The sequence below is a fragment of the Mus musculus genome, chromosome 4 (assembly GCF_000001635.26).
Source record: "Mus musculus strain C57BL/6J chromosome 4, GRCm38.p6 C57BL/6J".
NCBI lineage: Eukaryota > Metazoa > Chordata > Mammalia > Rodentia > Muridae > Mus > Mus musculus.
The window spans coordinates 146,486,857-146,509,075 of NC_000070.6; the positions used below are offsets into that span (position 1 = coordinate 146,486,857).

Below are 22,219 nucleotides of genomic sequence, written 5' to 3' on the forward strand. Positions count from 1 at the left end.
TTCATATATAAAAGACAATGTATCTCGGCTGCATCATGGTCAGGAAGTGGTAGTGGGAGAGTAGTCAGAGTATTTGTGGTACCTCCTTAAGCTGCAGTTGCTGTGCCTTACTCACAGAATATTCAGCAGCTAGTACTTTCAACTTCAAGGTCAGAGCAGCTGTTGGGCTGGGAAATGGGCAGGAGAAGAACAGGGGTGTGGGCAGGGGTGTATTTTCTCCTGCCACTCTCACAATTCTGTCATGGATATCTTACCATTTTGGAGAAGTTTGAGATACTATGAACCTGGGGTTTTTGGTGATATTTTAATTAATTTTATAAGTTCCAGAATATTTTTCTATTTTTTTAAAAGATTTATTTATTATTATATCTAAGTACACTGTAGCTGTCTTTTAGATACACCAGAAGAGGGCGTCAGATCTCATTACAGATGGTTGTGAGCCATCATGCGGTTGCTGGGATTTGAACTCAGGACCTTCGGAAGAGCAATCAGTGCTCTTAACCACTGAGCCATCTCTCCAGCCCCAGAATATTTTTCTAAAATAACCTCTTAGATCCTTGGAAGTATCTGTATTTGTACACAGGAATTCTCTATGCTAAAGCCTCAATAAAGCTCCTTGAAATCAAAATCTCCCATCTTTCTTAACTCCCCATTTTTCTGTTTGCTACTTCATTTCCCTTTCTCCAGGGGACTGAATAGGCATCCCAAGAGAGCATTTTAGATATTAGTCATATGAGGGACCATTGCAGATTTGATTGAATTAGAACATGTAGGTTATAAAGCACCATCATATGACTATAAATATTAACATTTACTGAATAAAGTTACACTCTTCATTAATTTTACACTGAGGTATATGCAGGCTTTGATGTAAATACACCATTCAGAATATTTCTTCACAGATTTAGATATTAATGTTACATCTTAGGTTTGAATGAAAATGAAAACAAGATTGCTGCAAATTATGACTGAGAAGAACATATATTATATGTTCTGTTAACCCAGAGTATCACCAGAGAAAAACCAATACCACCATGTGACAAACTTTATTAATATTTATATTGTGACTAAGATATGGACTTTCATCACAGGCTACAGGGGGTTGTATAGGGCATTGTAATTTCTTATGAGGCTTTATTATTTTCCTAGGACTTGCAGCCTGCAGCATTCCAAGAAGTTACCTGTTTCTTAGGCTGGTGGTGCTTAGAGGTTAATTTTTGGCATTTCAGTCTGAGGGAGAAAGCAGTCTGAGTTCTCTGGTTGGATCCAGACTGAACCAGGCCACATAAGCCCTAGCCTTTGCATCTGAGAGTGCTTACCCACCGATCCATCCACTCCTACCTCATACTACTAGCATGATACATCACTGGGGCATCAAGTATGGGACCCTCTTTTTTATTTCTTAATGTCATTTGTCTCATACATTCTGTTTTATTTTCATTCCTCCTGGCATCTCCTGGCATCTCCACATTAGGACTGACCATCCAGGAGATGGTACTAAGGACTTGTTTCAGTAAAACTCCAACACCAGTAGCTCAGCAAAGAACACACAACTCAGTTACAATATTTATAAGCTGCATGCCTTGGGCAGATATTCCACTATACTATTCTATTTTCCAGCTTTTAGAACCCTTGCTATCTGTGGCTTTTCAGGCAATGTGTTCTTCTCCATCTTTCCTCCACCTTTTCTTCCTCTAACTTCCTCTGCCTCCTTCATCTCCTCGTCTGCTTCTTCTTTTTCCGTCTTTGCCCTCTCTAAAATCTTCAGCCCCACCTTTCCCTTCTATTGCCCAATCACAAGCTCTGGCCTTTATTCGACCAGTTAAAATGGAGAGAAGGTTCACATGAAATTACATGAGTATATTCCACTGTTCATTGGGGCAGCCCCTCTTGAGGAAGCAGAATAAGCATTAAAGTACAAACAGCACCAGGACAATCCACATTTTGTTCAATCCCTTTTGTTCAACTCAAAGGATCTTTTCTTCACGTATAAATTGCGCACAACTCTTGAATTATGAAAATTTAAAAGTAAAAGTACCCTAAACACCCAGGCCATCCATCTTCTCCATTTAGATAAAGCACTCTACCATCTATTCTAACTTAAAAGGCTTACAATTCTATACCCGAATTATCTCCTGTTTTAGCTTGTATCTGAAAACCATCCTCTCAAATCTATATCATGTCAGTCAACCCTAATCATCTTGAGTTCGCTATGAGTATACAACAAGTCTTCAGCACATGTAAGAAATCGAAGCACATCCTAAATATTACCTGAAAATATAGAAAGCATAAAACATAACTTCCAAAACCCAACCAAACTGTAGACACAGCTAACAACCTGGACAGTCCCTCACTCCTCAAAATAGTGGAGCATCAGTCTTCAGCCTTCTGGCCAGGATCATCTGTCAGAACTTTGTAAAGCAGAATTTTGAAGGACTGCTTAGCCTGTATTGGCAGATCTATTAGTTGCTCTTCCACATAGAATGTCCTATTTCTGGACAGGACTTTTGTCTGTTGATGAAGTGAGGCAATTCTTCTCTGGTGGCTATCTCGCCATAACTGGAGCAACTCCACTGATGCGCATTTCACGTTTATACAAAGAATGGGATGCTGTCAGGAGCAGACATGTCTCTAGTCAAATGATATATAATAATGAAATTGCCTTAATAATGAAATTGCCTTATTGTTGTATTCTGTGGACTTCTTATGCCTTTGAAAACTATCTATCTACGCAAATTATATCTGAACTGTTAAGCCTTGACTACTCTCAACCATTTCTGATTGAAGTATCTCAAAAAAAAGCCCTTTTATAATTAAAACAGGACTATGATTCTGTTACCTGGCCCTTAACTTGTATTTTCATTAATCTAAAAATAGTTAGTAATAGCAGACATAGAAGGACTAAGTCCAAGCTTTTTATTCTTAAATGCATTGCATGGGCACAAATCCTATCTAATAGCAACGTATTCTTATTTTTCTAGTATTCTAATTTCAATAATACTATATCCTGTCTTTATCTTCCCTACCACTTTTATTTATCTAAGAAGGAAGGCTAGAGAAGAGGAAAGGAAAGGTAGAAGTCCCTGAGTCTAAGATCTCTAGGGATTTTGTTGCCCTCCTTTGCCTGTTACGTATCCCCTTTAGAGTTTTCTTAGTCTTCTCCACAATCTCTTGTCCTGTAGGGTTATATGATATTTTTGTAATATATTTTATATAATAACATTTTAAAAAGCTGCTTCATCATACTAGAGACATATGCTGGACCATTGTGTGTTTTGATTTGTATGGATATTCCCAGAATGGCCATAACCTCTAACAAATGGGTAGTTACAGAATCAGCCTTTTCTGATGCTGAGGCAGTTTCCCATGGAAATCCTTATTACGTGTCTATAGTATGGCACACACATTTCAGCTTACCAAACTTTGTAAAATGGAATACATCCATTTGCCAAATGACATTTCTTTTAGTACCCTTACGCTTAGTTCCTGAAGATAATGGAATTTGATTGTATAATGAGCAAGTAGAACATTGCCTCACATTTTCCTTGGCTCTTTCTTTAAATCTTTGCTGTTAACATGATTTTTTATGGAATTCTAAAGCCTCTTTTACTGTTTCTATCAATAGCTGGTCAATTTCATTATCACCTTGTGCCAGAGGGCCTGGCAAACCTGTATGGGATCTTATGTGTGTTATATATAGTGGATCACTCCTGTTTCTTATCTTTTGTTGTAGCTGAAGAAATAGTGAAGTCAATTCAGATTCATCCTGAATAAGATCAACAGTCTGTATTGGAAAAACAACCCTTTCTGCATATTGAGAGTCAGTTACTATATTAAGAGACTCTTGAGAATCTGACAACACTGTGAGTATTGTACATAATTCAGATCTTTGAACTGATTTATAGGGACATTCAGCGACCTACATCTTCTGATTTATATCCTGCCTTTCCTGATTTATTAGCCTCAGCATAACATGTAGGGGCTCCAGATAATGGAATTTCCTTTATTTTATGAGGGAAAATCCACATAGTTCTTTTTATGAAATGAAATCATTTGTTTTCATGGTATCTGTTATTAATCTTTCCAAAAAGTTACTGCATGTTCTTTACCAAGATTCACTCACGTTGTGCCCCTAAGAAGGCAATCTCTGCATTAGTAGAAGGTACCACTATTTTAGGTGGATCCATTCCAACTACTTGTCAATGTCTCACTTTTTCCTTTTAATATCAATTCAGAGACCTTCTCCATGTAGGTTTTTCTTACTGTGTTTATGTGCTAAAAAATCCATTCTTTTATTATATTCATATATTTGTTTGTTTGTTTTTGAGCCTGTTTCTCTGTATAGTGCTGGCTGTCCTGGAACTCACTATGTAGATTAGGCTGGCCTCGAACTCAGAAGTCTGCCTGCCTTTGTCTCCCAAGTGCTGAGATCAAAGACATGTGTCACCGCTGCCTGGCAAATATCCATTCTAATTTATAATCTTCCCTCTGCATGGGAATTCCTGGAGGGATATGGGTAGAAATTAAGATGACTAAAATGCAGGCCATATTTGGACAAATACAGTCTAATTGTATAGATTCCTTGCTCCTTATCGCTTCTCCAGGCCACATGGTTTTGTTCCATCTTTCTTCCACCTCCTTTTCTTCCATCTTCCACTTTCTCCTTTGTTTCCTTGCTTGCCTCTCCTTCTTCCCCTCTTCTCCCTCTCTAAAACCTCCAGCCCCACGTTTCACTTCCACTGCCCAATCACAGGCTTTAGTCTTTATTTGACCAATTTGACCAATTTAAATGGGGAGAAGTTTCACATTAAATCACCAGAGTATGTGATCCACTCCTCCTTGGGGCAGCTCCATTTGAGGAAACAGATTTAGCATCAAAATGGAAACAGCCCCAAAGCAATCCACAACAAATACTACCCTAAACACACACCCATGACATTCCTCCATTGGGTCAACCCTGTGGGCACAGAGCCATGGCCTAACTACCATGGAAGTCCCCCACTAAGGACAAGACAACTGAGTCCAACATTCACTTTTCTCCTTCCACAATTTTTCCCTTTTTTATTAATTTACCCCTGTGTCTCATCTGGCCATTGGTAGCCTCCCTTCTCACTTAAGGGAGCCCCAAATAAAATCTCTTAGGTTCTTCCTTTTCATCAGTGGCATGAATGTCAGTTTCTCTGTTCTGGAAAACTTCTGGACTGAGGCAGGAGTTCTATCCCCATGTATCTCTCTGAGAACATGATACATGGATGAGAGCTTTCTTTCAAGCCAAGAAATTCATGGTGAACTCAGGTGCTATGGACTGGACTCAGGAAGTCCCTCAACTCACAGGAAAATCAGGGTTTTGGTATTCAGGTGGGCAAGGAGTCGGTGTTGAGTGACTATCAGACTTTAACACAAGGGAATGTTGATCTGAATGTAATTTCTCAAAGTGAGCATCAGACTTGTAATACAAAAGAAAATAAGGAAGTGGGGTGACACATCAGCCAAGGTACATTGAGGTTACCCAATGCTTAATGACTCTTTACACAAAACAGAAGAATGCATACATAAAGACTGGCAGGAACTAGGTAATGTAACAACTGAGACAAAGTCAGCTCTGTCTCAGGTCAGCTATATCCTTAGAAGCCAGGTGTGAGGTTGTTACACTCCTGGGGCAAGGGCTTTCATGTGCAAACCATAGTTCTAATTCTGATTTATTGTTTATCCCACCACCAGCCAGCTCTTAGTAAATACCTGACTGTGCTATTCCTCTGGGCTAGGGAAAGTATGTGCTAGGGAGTTCTGCTCTAGCTAATCTTCTCATGAATAATGCAATACTCTAGTTCCTCCTTAAACCACAGCAGGATCTACTTTCTAAACCATTGTAAATTTCTGAATATGGGAGTGACTTAGCTGTGATTCTAAGTGATTTTGTGGGGGACTCTTTCTATTCAATGATGTAGTCTGCCATACATAACTATAATAAGAATTCTAAACTTACTTTGTTAAGCTTGCCCTGAAATTTCTAACTCTTTGTAGTAGATAGTAATTCTTGGTTTCTCTCACTATCTCTCTTTCAATTCTGGAGTCAATTCTTCTGAATAGGTAACAGTCTTACTAAATTCCAAGCCTAGGACCACTCAAGGACTGCCTAGGACATTGGGGAAGGGTTCTGTTTAGGTTCCCTTCTTACACCCTGATATGCCCTCTGGGATGGTTGTCCTTTCAGGGCTGGTAGTCAATGAAGGGTAAGAACCTGTTTGGCAGGTCAACGTAAGACACACATGGTCAACCATATGGAAGGACATCTGAGGTGGGGCCAAAAACTCTGACTCCCACTGTGCTATCAAAAATTAAAATAAGCCAGGCAGTGGTGACACATGCCTTTAATCTCAGCACTTGGGAGGCAGAGGCAGTGGATTTCTGAGTTTGAGGACAGCCTGTTGTACATAGTGAGTTCCAGGACAGCCAGTGCTATACAGAGAAACAATCTTATTTGAAAATAAGATTTATTATTCAAATTGTTCTTTTAGTACATCTTGAAATGACAATATCTTTACAATGAGAAAGAAGACAATATTTATTGATGTAAAGACTAAGCTTTTTTGATCATCTGTGAGAAGGCTCAGTGTAAACTTTTTGTAGGGTGCAAAGCTAGAAACCTGACCTTGATCAAAATATAAAAAAAGTGAGCCGGGCGTGGTGGCGCACGCCTTTAATCCCAGCACTCAGGAGGCAGAGGCAGGCGGATTTCTGAGTTCGAGGCCAGCCTGGTCTACAGAGTGAGTTCCAGGACAGCCAGGGCTACACAGAAAAAACCTGTCTAGAAAAAACAAAACAAAAAAAATGTGCAGGGACTACAGATAGGGCTCTGTGGGTAAGAACACTGACTACTCTTCCAGAGGTTATGAGTTCAGTTCCCAGCAACCACATGGTGGCTCACAACCATCTGTAATGGGATTTGATACCCTCTTCTGCTGTGTCTGATGACAACTATAATGTCCTCATATACATAAAATAAATAAGTAAATCTTTTTAAAAACTATTCTTAGTACTTCACACAATGTTTTCTTCCAATCTGCACATATCACTAATGGCCAAAATCACTGTATTAATACCACACACACACACACACTCCACAAATGTTTCCATTTAATTTTATTGCTGTTACAGTATCTACCATCTCTAGATAATTCCCTTAGAAGTCATTATTAGAAATTGCAGTGCCAAAACATAACTAATGGGAACATGAAGAAACATGAAGTATCAAATAATATTCACATAGCCATAGCAATTGAGCTATAGTGTGAGATATGCAGTTGATTGCTGATTATTCTACTTGGTTCCATCTCTGATTGATGAGCTATTTAATGTTTTTGATATTTTCTTCTATTAAACATCTGAACAATAACATTGCTAATGTGTTGATAAAAGAGTAAATGTTAGAGTTACATATTCTACCATTGGACATGTACTCCGGAGGCTAACACATGAAAATAAAGAGTTCAAATGTAGCCTTGCCTAATGACTGACATCCAAATCAGGCTGGATAACAAACATCATCTCTAGGGATTTTGTGAAAATCTGAAAAACAAAACTAGGAACAACCACACAAAACCCTTCACAAACACCTTACTTGGAAAGTATGAGTATACACAGTCTGATATTTAAATAAACAATGGATCACAGAGATGATCAGCATCCATGTTATACATTGCGGGGGTGGGGGTGGGGGGAAGATCACCACGTGAAAATGCAAAAGAAGATGACCAGGATCCACAGAAGGAGTATAACAATGGCCTAATAAAGTTTTGGGAATGAATTTGCCTCATATACATTAAACTTTAAAATCAACTTCAAATATTTCAAAATAAAACTCCCACAACTATTAATGATCAACTTCACTGCATTTGAGTGCACATTGTAAACCATATTCTACCTTCAAAGCCATGATGAAAAGGAGAAGGAGCAAGACCTTTTTTTTTTTTTGAAACTAGAGTCCTCATCAAATGGTCACATGAATAGTGTTTTTCTCTTGTGTGAGTTCTTTCCTACATTTACTTGTGAATGCATTCATTCCTGTTAAGGCATCTAAAAGCCTACTTACAGAATTCTTCTTTATCATGAATTTATTTATGTACCAGAAACAATACTGCATGAGTCACAAGGGTAACAGAAATCATTTCTTCATATTTGTTAGAACAGGCAGGCAAAATCCTGGACATATCACACCAAGCTTCAGGTGTCATGTGGGAGGTTTTATTGACAGAAGCAGTGTCTGAGAGGGGTGAGAGGTCAGAAGAAGAGAAGGGTCTGTGCGACGAGGGAACACTCTTTTATTCAGTCCATGAGGCTGGGAAGCGTGTGAAAGGGAATTGGTGCCCTGGCAACAGATACAGGGGCAGTGCTGTTGCCTACAGATGAGGAGTGTCCTCACTGGGTCTAGAACCTAACTGTAAAGACACTTCTAGCTGTCCACAGATGCACCCGATGCTAAGCACATTGCTTATATTTGTAGGATTTCTCTTCAATATAAATTCTTTTATGACATTTTTGTGATAGTGACATGAAAAGGCTTTACTGGATTGATTACTTTTATAGGGTTTGGCTTCAGTGTGAATTCTTTTCTTTTTGTAGACTCTAGAGACCAGTTTTTTTTCCATATTGTGTCCCAGTCTAATCTTGTAGGACATTTGTCTGAGGGAAATGCAAAGGCAGATACAGATTAACACGTTCTCTTTCCTTGGAAATATCGACCTAAAGGAAGCACAAATGTTTTATGCAAACTTCCACTAATATGCAGCATTTATAAAATGAGTTTCAATAACAACAATGACAACAAACAGACTCCTGAACAGAAGTGGAGTGCTCTTCATGTACAAAATTTAATATTTGTGACCCTTGTGACTCACACAGTACTGTTGCAAAATCATGTTTTGTACATTAGTAATGCTCACAACCCTAATTTGAGAGGCTGAAGTATGCTCATGTCATTGTGGACACTTTCAGAACAATTCCCCTTATGTACATTGATGCAAAATACTCAATAAAATACTCAAATACTGAATCCAAAAGACATCACTAAGAATCTATCCAAAATGACGAAGATTGTTTTCTCATCCAATATATCTTGAAGAGTTTCCATTCCCTCTATTCTTCTCAGTTCCTGTCCACTTTTTCTCCCTTCTGGATCTAACCCCTTTCTGTATCTCAGTAGGAAAACAAACAAGCAAATAAACAAACAAACAAAATCCATAGACTCACTAATTGACAAATCTGCCCCCAAAAAGCTAAGGTAAAAGTTATAATATATTTCAAAACAACTGGTCCAAGCATTAGTATTTGTACATCACCCTATCTAGTCTCAAATTTCTGATCTATGTTTGTGCAATTTTTGTGTGAAATATTTTGCTGATTGCTGATAAAGTATATTTTCCTATTGGTCATTATGAGTGAAGATATCAAAAAGCTAAAATTTCAAAGGGGAAGAAATTTTTTGGCTCAACTCTGAGTTCATTACTTAGAATGAAAGATGATGATTGATGTTTACTGGATAGGTGATATAAATGTGGGAGTCTCTGCAAACACTAGTTCTGGTAGCGTAACAATCCATGAGACAAAAAAGAAATCTAGTTCAATACCTCTCTGTAATTATTTCAGCACTGGTTGTGGGTGTGTTGTGGGTTATAGCCAATGAAATTCCTACAGCACTCAGAGAAAATCTTTCCCAGTGCCTGTGTTAACATCTGAAGTAAAAAGTCTCCTGGTACTCAGAAGTCAAGATAAACTGCAAAGCCCCATGGGACAATTAACCACACACAAGATAATGACTGGGAAGAACACTGGATGGAGCCTGTCCCTGCTCAGGTGATAAGCAGAAGAGAAATGAGTGGGAGGCAGGCTTTGTATAGGGTTTAGTTATAGGTGATGGATTTTCAGGATTGGAAATATCTGCGGTTGGAGATTGCTGGTATTTTATGTTCTGAGCTTGAGCAAACTCAGGGATTTCTGAGTAGTTAAAACCTGTAAGTATGCTAACCATTCTCCCTGTAGACAATGTTGAGTGTAACTTTAGATTCTGACCCCAGGGTGGTTTATTTTAGATATAATTAAGCACAGTATAATTTTGGAAAGTTAGTTCTTGGTAATAATTGTCTCAATCCTCTGTGCACAGTGAAGATGAAAGTGTGACTACCTCAAAAGTCTTTTGCAAAGTACATGTGAGTCTTTCTTAAAGTTGGATTCTAAAACTAAAGGGCCTAGAGGAGGATCAAGTATACAGTGTTGAGGACACCAAGCTACAAGGTACATCTCCTGCAAGGTGTGTTTGTATTGCCTGAGAAACAATGATCAAGGGAAGATTGACTGGGACAATGTCATAGTTTGGGACCTTCAGGTGTTTTGTGGCACTACATCTAGCACAGCTCACCATGCCACTTACTATATCCATTCCCTCACTTCTGGTCAGAAAAAAAGTGTACTTCTCTTCTACTGAAGAGAGAACTCTGGGATTTTATATTCCTGGTTACCTTAGAGCTTATTTTTGACCACAAGGTCCTTTTGCTCTCTACAGAAAAAATATATTTTATGGATGTTTCTAGTTCTTAAGATGTTAATGTTGTGTTAGTGTAAATAGAAAGACAGTCAAATATTTTTAAAGAATATAAATTATGTTGTTCAGATATACAAAGTGTGATTATGAAAGAACCTAGTGGGGAAACCCCCACTCAGCTCCCAATTCAGCGTGCACCCAAGAATCACGAATAGAACACAACACATTGATGTAACAACACGAGGTATTTTAATGGTGGAGCTCCGGGTCGAAACTTATCTCACACAGGAGACAGTGGATTCGACCACGAGGCTTGGAAGCTAGGGGTTTTTAATAGAAAAGGAGTGGGGCTGGGGGAGGAATTGGCGCAGTTTCACGTGATTCGTCCATTTAAACATCAGCAGCCTGTAACATTTAACTTAGGTCAGAGGGGAGGGAGATAGGGAGGCGATGGGCCTGCCCGGGCATGTCCTAGTCTGTTCTGCTATGTTCTCAGCCCCAGGTTTCAAAGCTCACGAACAACTCTTTGGGCTATTTGACGTACATTACATGAATCACAGGTCTCAAGTTTTATTTCATTTCAATTACATTGCTTGACTCTATAGACATCAAACATGCAAGTGTTGCTGGCATAATCCCAGCAATCAGAACATTGGGGCAGGTGTATTATTCTTCATTTGAGGCCAGACTATTCTAAGTCAAAGTGACTTTCCACCCTGTGGGCCCCAATTTCCTCTTTTGGCCTTTCTGAACTCTTCACATGGGTTGAAGTTAATTTTCCAAACTTTTATGCAGGTGTGTCTCTGTATTTTTAAATGTTTACTGCTATATTGGTAGATAACTAAGTGCTAGCAGGATCTTGATATTGTCATTTCTATGGCCCATCACCAGGCTTACATTTGTAAATACTTGTCTCCACACCTGCTGAGATATTTGAATGGCAGGCAGCTCTCTATGCCTAGAGGTAATCCACAGAATTCTGGAGATGTCTCACACCTGATTGCTTGTAAGAAAAAACCTAACATTCAATTCCTGGGACAAGAATTGGAGGGTGGAATTTCTGGATGGAAAAAGTGATGTAGGGAAGAAAAAGCAGGTGGAACAGATTTAGTGTGAGACATAGAAGAGAACAGATAAGTGGGAACAGGGGCAGAGAGGTAAAGAGCAAGCTATGAATGAGGTCATAGGCTTGAATAGTCTGAAATTTAAATGATGATTGGTAGACTGCTCCAATGAAAGGCCTGTGCTTTAAATTATATAGAAAACTCCTTCACATAATTTATAACACTGGTGTGTGCACAAGTACTCCCACTACACTCACGTACATATGCAATGTGCATATATATATATATATATATATATATGTATATATATATATATATATATATATATATATAATCACAAGGGTGCTTTGGGTATTTAAGTCAAATTAGATATTGATTGGTTATTCACGATAAATTCATGACATCATTGACCTAGCATATTTTGGAGGAAGGACAAATTTTAGATCAATGTCTTTTTTGTTGGTTCTGTTATATATTTCACTTTTTGTTGCTTGCAAAGCCCTTTCCATAATGAGGACTGTGGAACATAAGAGCCAATGTTCTTGGAGGCACCAGCTTGACCTCTTCATACACAGTGAGTTGTGTAAGTCTGCTTGTTAACAATGAAGACTTATTGTCAGTTTCTAAAAAGCAACACCTTTATTGTCAATGCCCTGCAGTGTTTGCTTACATTTATGAAACCACTTTGTAGAACAACTCAGTTGATAAAACCCAGTGGAAAAGACACGATCAACTGGAACTCCATCTCTGTCAGAATTCAGAGACTTCATTAGAATCACCTTCATACACTTATAAGCTGGTTCGTTTTGTTTTTTTTTTTTTTTTAAATTCCAAACACCTTATTAAGAATACAGCCAGCCAAAGTCCATGGAGTCTTGTACCATGGTGCTTTTCTATGCATTGGCAGAGCCACAAGTGTGGCAATGCAGTGTACAAAAGTTCTTACCTTCTAATAGATGGTGATTTTTCTTGGACCTTACAACCGGAATGAATGCAACTTGAAGAAATTTAAGATTTAAAACTCCAGTTCTACTGTGTATTCAACTTTATGGTTTAGCATTTTTTTCAAAGAACAATGTAAAAACAAACGTTATTTTCCTTGTATTTCTCTTGTTACCAACTTTTAAAACCTAACATGATGCATTGGTGCAATGATAATTTATTGATACAGTGGTAATTTATGTACTTTTTCAAGGCATGTCCAGAAACTGCCTGAGTGTCATTTGCTGAAAGCATGAAATGCAGAGGCTTAGCATAACCTTCCAAAATGAATATACCATTATGTGTACTGATTGATAAACGGTGATGTCTGTAATCACTTGGAGCCAGTTACCTCATCCTTTTTAAAACTCTGTTAAAGATTTCTGTATACTATACCATTCCTTCCCCATATAATGGGGTTTTCTTGATGTTCCTGAAAATATTGCAAAGGTCTTTCTTAAGACCAGCAATGGAGATACAAAAGCCAACAGACATACACACAGAGTACACAGATAGACACAAACATGGAGACAAAGTCAGACACACAGGAAGTGAGAGATACACAAGGCAGTATTCAGCAAGTTACAGATTTAAATTAACTGAATAGACACACAGGATGGAAGGCTCAGATAAGACGAAGAAGAGAATTCAACTTTGGACTCACAGTTAGTTAAATTACCTCTGAGGGAAAGGGTATTGATTCTTTCCTTAACTCAGATGCATTATTAATTACCAGCGTATTTAATCTGTTCACATATGCAGAATCCATTAACTTGTGACATAATTTTTCTCTCTTTTTTTTTTTTTTGCATAAGCACAATATGGGAAAATATAAAACTCACCACAATGGGTAACAAGTAGCCCTGCATTCTGAAAGGTGTCCATGGGCTCAGAACCCTGTTCTCTAAAGAAAGACCATCAGGTCTGGGCTTGTGCTTCTGAGCTCTCACTTCTATGCTGGCCAGAATCCATTTTAACGAACTCTCACCGTTATCACAAAGTTTTTGAACCTCAGAAGTCACAAAAGAATCCTGGAACTCATTACTTTCATGTAAAGAGTTGACCTCATGCCATATTCTCTAAGGGGACTTTGGTAATTCTTTAGTCTTCTTTTCCCAGCCTATGAAGATATGCATGGGTGTACATAGAGTATTATAGAGCACAGTCAGGGAATCTTCTATGAACAAATGGCTAAATAGTGTAGTATATACTGTAGGTCTTTTTCTATTTCCTTCCTTCCTTCCTTCCTTCCTTCCTTCCTTCCTTCCTTCCTTCCTTCCTTCCTTCCTTCCTTCCTTCTTTCCTTTCTTTATTCTTTCTTTTGACAAAAATCTAGACGCTTATTCAAAGAAATTTTTCTTTATTGCCTCACCCTTCAAGCAGTAAATAATATTGTGCCTAAACCTGACTTCATTTTAATTCATCATTTTCTTTGACTAAGGTATCCAGCTCCTCTACCTTTTGTCCAAGTCTAATAATCTGTCTCTCACACGTTCTCTATGAGATATTATTATTTGCCTTACTGCATTTTCTTTTCAGGCTCTTTTCCTTGTTTATTTCTAAGCACATATTGAACTCAATTTTCATATCCTATGTTGTCCTCCTTTCCTTCAGGCTTTTGCTATTATTCTTTTGCCCACGAATCATTTTGTTCCTGTCCTCTATCAGTTGACATATGTGGCTTACACACTTTGATCTCTTTGATCATGACTCTGGGTTTTCAATTCTTTACCTAGGATATCATGTAAATTGCTCTCCTTATAAGATACATACATAGTTGATAGTTTGAGCAAAAGACATTTTATCTTAGTTTTACTTTGTTTTGGGTATTGAGCATCAGAATTCAGAGGGACTGCTTAATTGTGTGCATTTTTAGACTAGACTCATAATGTGAGAAGTTAGACAGGATCTATTATATCTGAAGGATTCAGAACCCAGGTGCAGTGTCCTACTACATTCAGTTCTGGTCTAGTCTGGCAGTAACCTTGTGGGAAGCTGAGCAGAGTAGATCCTGAGAAGTTGTGTTTCCACAACAGAGTTGGAGGAGTGGTTCCTGATGGGGAGGGTGGGCCTCCTGCATGATTAGATAAGTTTAAGAAAAAGACAAAATAAAAACAAAGAATCAGCCGGGCGTGGTGGCCCACGCCTTTAATCCCAGCACTTGGGAGGCAGAGGCAGTCAGATTTCTGAGTTCGAGGCCAGCCTGGTCTACAAAGTGTGTTCCAGGACAGCCAGGGCTACACAGAGAAACCCTGTCTCAAAAAAACCAAACCAAACCAAAACAAAACAAAACAAAACAAAACAAAACCCCCCAAAGAATCAATCAATCAATCAATCAATCAATCAAAAAATCAATCAATGAATTAAATAAGCAAGCAAGGAGGAAAAAATCCAAACCAACAAAAATTGCTCTGAAGAACTGGGAAGCTAATTAATTAAAAAGTCCTGAAGTAGGTGGGCTTAGAAGAACATCAGGAAGCTGGTGAATATTGGGCGGATTCAGAAGGAGTGGCTCTGAGGAACCAGGAGGAAGTGACAGGAATTTCCGCCATTCCAGCATTCTCAATGTATTTCGCCTGCCTCGTGGTCAGGAAGTCATGGAGGGAGACTAGTGCCTAGTGTTTGCTGAACCTGAAAACTTCCTTAAGGTGCAGTTGCTGTGCTGGCCTCCTAGGATATTCAGCAGCTGGTCCTGTCACCTGCCAGGTCAGAGGAGCTCTTGGGTTGGGAAATGGGTAGGAGCAGGGCAGGCATGTGGAGCAGGGGTGCATTTTCTGCTGCCACCCTTACAATTCTGTTGTGGATATCTTACTATTATCAGGAAGTTTGAGTTCCTGTGAATTGAGTTTATGGTGATGTTTTAATTAATTTTATGGTTGCCAGAATATTTTTCTAAAACAACCCTGTAGATCCTTGGCCCTCTCTGGGCTTTATATACTATACTGGGAGGGTTGTCTTTGCAAAGGCCTTAATAAAGCTCCTCGAATTCAAATTCGTTCATGCTTTCTTAACTCCCCTGTTCCTCCATTTGCCATTTTATTTCCCTTTCTCCAGGGAACTGAGCAGGCATCCCGAGAGAGCTTTGTAGGTATTTGTCATATGGGGACCAGTACAGATTTGATCGAATTAGAAAATATTCCTTATAAAGCACCATCATATGGCTGTAAATATTAACATTAACGAAGCAAAGTTATATTCTCCATTAGCTGAACACAGAGGTATATGCAGTCTTTGATGTAAATACATCATTGAGAAATGTGTCTACATATGCTTTGTTATTAATATCGTACCTTAGGTTTGAATAAAACTTGAAGACAGGATTGCAGCAAGGTACTTGTGAGGAGAAATTTCCTTAAGGAAATGAGGACAACATAGGATATGAAAATTGAATTCAATAGGTGGTTATAAATACAAAAGAAAAGAAAAGAAAAGAAAAGAAAAGAAAAGAAGACCCTGAGAAGAAAATGCAGTAAGGTGAATAATAATCATTCATAGAGAATATGTGTTAGACAGATTATCAGACTTGAAGATATATAGTAGGTTCTGTTAACCCTGAGTGTCCCCAGAGAAAAACCAATTCCACCATGTGGGCCAGCTTTATCAAATAATACATCGTGACCAAGAGGTAGACTTTGGTCACATGCTGAAAGACCCCACCATAAGGCTTAGCAAGCTAGCTGCAGTAACGCCATTTTGCAAGGCATGAAAAAGTACCAGAGCTGAGTTCTCAAAAGTTACAAGGAAGTTCAGTTAAAGATTAACAGTTAAAAATCAAGGCTGAATAATACTAGGACAAGGGCCAAAAAGGGTATATCGGTGGTCAAGCGCCTGGGCCCCGGCTCAGGGCCAAGAACCGATGGTACCCACCTGGGCCCCGGCTCAGGGCCAAGAACAGATGGTACCCAGATAAAGCGGAACCAGCAACAGTTTCTGAAAAAGTCCCACCTCAGTTTCAGGTTCCCCAAATGACCAGGAAATACCCCAAGCCTTGATTTAAACTAACCACTCAGCTCGCTTCTCGCTTCTGTACCCACGCTTTTTGCTCCCCAGCCCCAGCCCTATAAAAAGGGTAAAAACCCCACACTCGGCGCGCCAGTCCTCCGATAGACTGAGTCGCCCGGGTACCCGTGTTCCCAATAAAGCCTCTTGCTGATTACATCCGAATCGTGGTCTCGCTGATCCTTGGGAGGGTCTCCTCAGATTGATTGACCACCCACCTCGGGGGTCTTTCATTTGGAGGTTCCACCGAGATTAGGAGACCCCTGCCCAGGGACCACCGACCCCCGCCGGGAGGTAAGCTGGCCAGCGGTCGTTTCGTGTCTGTCTCTGTCTCCGTGCGTGTTTGTGCCGGCATCTAATGTTTGCGCCTGCGTCTGTACTAGTTGGCTAACTAGATCTGAATCTGGCGGTTCCGTGGAAGAACTGACGAGTTCATATTCCCGGCCGCAGCCCTGGGAGACGTCTCAGAGGCATCGGGGGCCATCTTTGTGGCCCAATCTGTATCTGAGAACCCGACCCGTCTCGGACTCCTTGGAGCCTCTCCTTTGACCGAGGGATACGTGGTTCTGTTGGGCGGCGAGGGGCCGAAACGCTCCTCTCCCCCATCTGAATTTTTGCTTTCGGTTTTCCGCCGAAACCGCGCCGCGCGTCTTGTCTGTCTCTGTGTTGTTTTGTCATTTGTCGGTTCGTTATTGTTTTGGACCGTTTCTAAAAATATGGGACAGACCGTAACCACTCCTTTGAGTCTGACCCTAGAACACTGGGGAGACGTCCAGCGCATTGCGTCCAACCAGTCCGTGGACGTCAAGAAGAGACGTTGGGTCACCTTCTGCTCTGCCGAGTGGCCAACTTTCAATGTGGGGTGGCCGCAAGATGGTACTTTTAATTTGGACATTATTTTACAGGTTAAATCTAAGGTATTCTCTCCCGGTCCCCACGGACACCCGGATCAGGTCCCATACATTGTCACCTGGGAGGCACTTGCCTATGACCCCCCTCCGTGGGTCAAACCGTTTGTCTCTCCAAAACCCCCTCCTTTACCGACAGCTCCCGTCCTCCCGCCCGGTCCTTCTGCGCAACCTCCGTCCCGATCTGCCCTTTACCCTGCCCTTACCCCCTCTATAAAGCCCAAACCTCCTAAGCCCCAGGTTCTCCCTGATAGCGGCGGACCTCTCATTGACCTTCTCACAGAGGACCCCCCGCCGTACGGAGCACAACCTTCCTCCTCTGCCAGAGAAAACAATGAAGAAGAGGCGGCCGCCACCTCCGAGGTTTCCCCCCCTTCTCCCATGGTGTCTCGACTGCGGGGAAGGAGGGACCCTCCCGCAGCGGACTCCACCTCCTCCCAGGCATTCCCACTCCGCATGGGGGGAGATGGCCAGCTTCAGTATTGGCCGTTTTCCTCCTCGGACTTATACAATTGGAAAAATAATAACCCTTCCTTTTCTGAAGATCCAGGTAAATTGACGGCTTTGATTGAGTCCGTCCTCATCACCCACCAGCCCACCTGGGACGACTGTCAGCAGTTGTTAGGGACCCTGCTGACCGGAGAAGAAAAGCAGCGGGTGCTCCTAGAGGCTAGAAAGGCAGTCCGGGGCAATGATGGACGCCCCACTCAGTTGCCTAATGAAGTCAATGCTGCTTTTCCCCTTGAACGCCCCGATTGGGATTACACCACTACAGAAGGTAGGAACCACCTAGTCCTCTATCGCCAGTTGCTCTTAGCGGGTCTCCAAAACGCGGGCAGAAGCCCCACCAATTTGGCCAAGGTAAAAGGGATAACCCAGGGACCTAATGAGTCTCCCTCAGCCTTTTTAGAGAGACTCAAGGAGGCCTATCGCAGGTACACTCCTTATGACCCTGAGGACCCAGGGCAAGAAACCAATGTGTCTATGTCATTCATCTGGCAGTCTGCCCCGGATATCGGGCGAAAGTTAGAGCGGTTAGAAGATTTAAAGAGCAAGACCTTAGGAGATTTAGTGAGGGAAGCTGAAAAGATCTTTAATAAGCGAGAAACCCCGGAAGAAAGAGAGGAACGTATCAGGAGAGAAACAGAGGAAAAAGAAGAACGCCGTAGGGCAGAGGATGAGCAGAGAGAGAAAGAAAGGGACCGCAGGAGACATAGAGAAATGAGCAAGCTCTTGGCCACTGTAGTTAGTGGACAGAGACAGGATAGACAGGGGGGAGAGCGAAGGAGGCCCCAACTTGATAAGGACCAATGCGCCTACTGCAAGGAAAAGGGACACTGGGCTAAGGACTGCCCAAAGAAGCCACGAGGGCCCCGAGGACCGAGGCCCCAGACCTCCCTCCTGACCTTAGGTGACTAGGGAGGTCAGGGTCAGGAGCCCCCCCCGAACCCAGGATAACCCTCAAAGTCGGGGGGCAACCCGTCACCTTCCTGGTAGATACTGGGGCCCAACACTCCGTGCTGACCCAAAATCCTGGACCCCTAAGTGACAAGTCTGCCTGGGTCCAAGGGGCTACTGGAGGGAAGCGGTATCGCTGGACCACGGATCGCAAAGTACATCTAGCTACCGGTAAGGTCACCCACTCTTTCCTCCATGTACCAGACTGCCCCTATCCTCTGCTAGGAAGAGACTTGCTGACTAAACTCAAAGCCCAGATCCACTTCGAGGGATCAGGAGCTCAGGTTGTGGGACCGATGGGACAGCCCCTGCAAGTGCTGACCCTAAACATAGAGGATGAGTATCGGCTACATGAGACCTCAACAGAGCCGGATGTTTCTCTAGGGTCCACCTGGCTTTCTGATTTTCCCCAGGCCTGGGCGGAAACTGGGGGCATGGGACTGGCAGTTCGCCAAGCGCCTCTGATTATACCTCTGAAGGCAACCTCCACCCCTGTGTCCATAAAACAATACCCCATGTCACAGGAAGCCAGACTGGGGATCAAGCCCCACATACAGAGGCTGTTGGACCAGGGAATACTGGTACCCTGCCAGTCCCCCTGGAACACGCCCCTGCTACCCGTTAAGAAACCAGGGACTAATGATTACAGGCCTGTCCAGGATCTGAGAGAAGTCAACAAGCAGGTGGAAGACATCCACCCCACCGTGCCCAACCCTTACAACCTCTTGAGCGGGCTCCCACCGTCCCACCAGTGGTACACTGTGCTTGATTTAAAGGATGCCTTTTTCTGCCTGAGACTCCACCCCACCAGTCAGCCTCTCTTCGCCTTTGAGTGGAGAGATCCAGGGATGGGAATCTCAGGACAATTGACCTGGACCAGACTCCCACAGGGTTTCAAAAACAGTCCCACCCTGTTTGACGAGGCTCTGCACAGAGACCTAGCCGACTTCCGGATCCAGCACCCAGACTTGATCCTGTTGCAGTACGTAGATGACTTACTGCTGGCCGCGACTTCCGAGCCTGACTGCCAACAAGGTACTCGAGCCCTATTACAAACCTTAGGGGACCTCGGATACCGGGCCTCGGCCAAGAAAGCCCAACTTTGCCAGAAACAGGTCAAGTATCTGGGGTATCTTCTAAAAGAGGGTCAGAGATGGCTGACTGAGGCCAGAAAAGAGACTGTGATGGGGCAGCCTACTCCGAAGACCCCTCGACAACTAAGGGAGTTCCTAGGGACGGCAGGCTTCTGTCGCCTCTGGATCCCTGGGTTTGCGGAAATGGCAGCCCCCTTGTATCCTCTTACCAAAACGGGGACTCTGTTTAATTGGGGCCCAGACCAGCAAAAGGCCTATCAAGAAATCAAACAGGCCCTTCTAACTGCCCCCGCCCTGGGATTGCCAGATTTGACTAAACCCTTTGAACTCTTTGTCGACGAGAAGCAGGGCTACGCCAAAGGCGTCCTAACGCAAAAACTGGGACCTTGGCGTCGGCCTGTGGCCTACCTGTCCAAAAAGCTAGACCCAGTGGCAGCTGGGTGGCCCCCTTGCCTACGGATGGTAGCAGCCATTGCCGTTTTGATAAAAGATGCAGGCAAACTAACTATGGGACAGCCGCTAGTCATCCTGGCCCCCCATGCAGTAGAGGCACTGGTCAAGCAACCCCCTGACCGCTGGCTATCCAATGCCCGCATGACCCACTACCAGACAATGCTCCTAGACACTGACCGAGTTCAGTTCGGACCAGTGGTGGCCCTCAATCCTGCCACCTTGCTCCCTCTACCGGAGAAAGGAGCCCCCCATGATTGCCTCGAGATCTTGGCTGAAACGCATGGAACCAGACCGGACCTCACCGACCAGCCCATCCCAGACGCCGACCACACCTGGTATACCGATGGGAGCAGCTTTTTGCAAGAAGGACAGCGAAAAGCTGGGGCAGCAGTGACGACAGAGACCGAGGTAATCTGGGCGAGGGCCCTGCCAGCTGGAACGTCAGCCCAGCGAGCCGAACTGATCGCACTCACCCAAGCCCTGAAAATGGCAGAAGGTAAGAAGCTAAATGTTTACACTGACAGCCGATATGCTTTCGCCACGGCCCATGTCCATGGAGAAATCTATAGGAGGCGAGGGTTGCTGACCTCAGAGGGCAGAGAAATCAAAAACAAGAGCGAGATCCTGGCTTTACTGAAAGCTCTTTTCCTGCCTAAAAGACTCAGTATAATTCACTGCCCCGGGCATCAAAAGGGAAACAGTGCTGAAGCCAGGGGCAACCGTATGGCAGACCAAGCGGCCCGAGAGGCAGCCATAAGGACATCTCCAGAAACTTCCACCCTCCTCATAGAGGACTCGACCCCGTATACGCCCTCCCATTTCCACTACACTGAAACAGATCTAAAGAGATTACGAGAACTGGGAGCCACCTATAATCAGATAAAAGGATATTGGGTTCTACAAGGCAAGCCGGTAATGCCCGATCAGTTTGTGTTTGAACTATTAGACTCCTTACACAGGCTCACTCACCTCAGCCCTCAAAAGATGAAGGCACTCCTTGACAGAGAAGAAAGCCCCTACTACATGTTAAACAGAGACAGAACTCTCCAGTATGTGGCAGAATCATGCACAGCTTGTGCTCAAGTGAATGCTAGTAAAGCCAAGATCGGGGCAGGGGTACGAGTACGCGGACATCGACCAGGTACCCATTGGGAAATTGACTTTACTGAAGTTAAGCCAGGACTGTACGGGTACAAGTACCTCCTAGTGTTCGTGGACACCTTCTCTGGCTGGGTAGAAGCCTTCCCAACTAAACGTGAAACCGCCAAGGTGGTAACCAAGAAGCTATTAGAAGAAATATTCCCAAGATTCGGGATGCCACAGGTACTGGGTTCTGACAATGGGCCTGCCTTCGTCTCCCAAGTAAGTCATTCGGTGGCCGATTTACTGGGGATTGATTGGAAGTTACATTGTGCTTATAGACCCCAGAGTTCAGGTCAGGTAGAGAGAATGAATAGAACCATCAAGGAGACTTTAACCAAATTAACGCTTGCAGCTGGCACTAGAGACTGGGTACTCCTACTCCCCCTGGCCCTCTACCGAGCCCGGAATACTCCGGGCCCCCATGGACTTACTCCGTATGAAATCCTGTATGGGGCACCCCCGCCCCTCGTCAATTTTCATGATCCTGAAATGTCAAAGTTAACTAATAGTCCCTCTCTCCAAGCTCACTTACAGGCCCTCCAAGCAGTACAACGAGAGGTCTGGAAGCCACTGGCCGCTGCT

General features: G+C 42.7%; 1 protein-coding gene and 1 pseudogene across 1 annotated transcript in view; both read left to right on the forward strand.

The window, feature by feature from the left end:
• The window catches only part of Vmn2r-ps16 (vomeronasal 2, receptor, pseudogene 16), a 160,377-nt pseudogene that overhangs the window by 41,723 nt on the left and 96,435 nt on the right, over positions 1-22,219 (forward strand).
• The window catches only part of Zfp981 (zinc finger protein 981), a 37,396-nt gene continuing 30,320 nt past the window's right edge, over positions 15,144-22,219 (forward strand). Inside the window, exon 1 of the mRNA NM_001243138.1 lies at positions 15,144-15,288. The gene's annotated coding sequence lies outside the window, so the exon portion shown is untranslated. The remainder of the gene's footprint in view (positions 15,289-22,219) is intronic.